This window comes from Arachis ipaensis, chromosome B03 (genome assembly GCF_000816755.2).
Source record: "Arachis ipaensis cultivar K30076 chromosome B03, Araip1.1, whole genome shotgun sequence".
In the NCBI taxonomy this organism is placed as follows: Eukaryota; Viridiplantae; Streptophyta; class Magnoliopsida; order Fabales; family Fabaceae; genus Arachis; species Arachis ipaensis.
Genome location: NC_029787.2, coordinates 128,407,306 through 128,407,567, shown reverse-complemented (window position 1 = coordinate 128,407,567; position 262 = coordinate 128,407,306). Strand labels below are relative to the sequence as shown.

Genomic DNA, 262 nt, shown 5'->3' with positions numbered 1-262 from the left:
AAATGTATAATATTATATGAATTTAATTTTGTATATGACGTATTACATTGTCGTGTTGCGGATCTTCTAATTTAATTTTGTGTAAAACGTATTATAAAATAGATATTTTATATTTTTTCTACCCAAATTCTTATTTACTCTAATTTATCATCTCTTTTTTTTTATTCTGTGCTGCGGATGTTCGTCATTATTCCGAAGTGTTGCACCAAACTGTAACTGTTATCGACGATGAAACACGAATGTACGAAGCTTTTACTTTTAC

General features: G+C 27.5%; 1 protein-coding gene across 1 annotated transcript in view; it reads left to right on the top strand.

Annotated features, from left to right (window-relative positions):
- LOC107631779 (nuclear poly(A) polymerase 1) overlaps positions 118 to 262 on the top strand; it is a 5,189-nt gene continuing 5,044 nt past the window's right edge. Inside the window, exon 1 of the mRNA XM_016335327.2 lies at positions 118 to 241. The gene's annotated coding sequence lies outside the window, so the exon portion shown is untranslated. The remainder of the gene's footprint in view (positions 242 to 262) is intronic.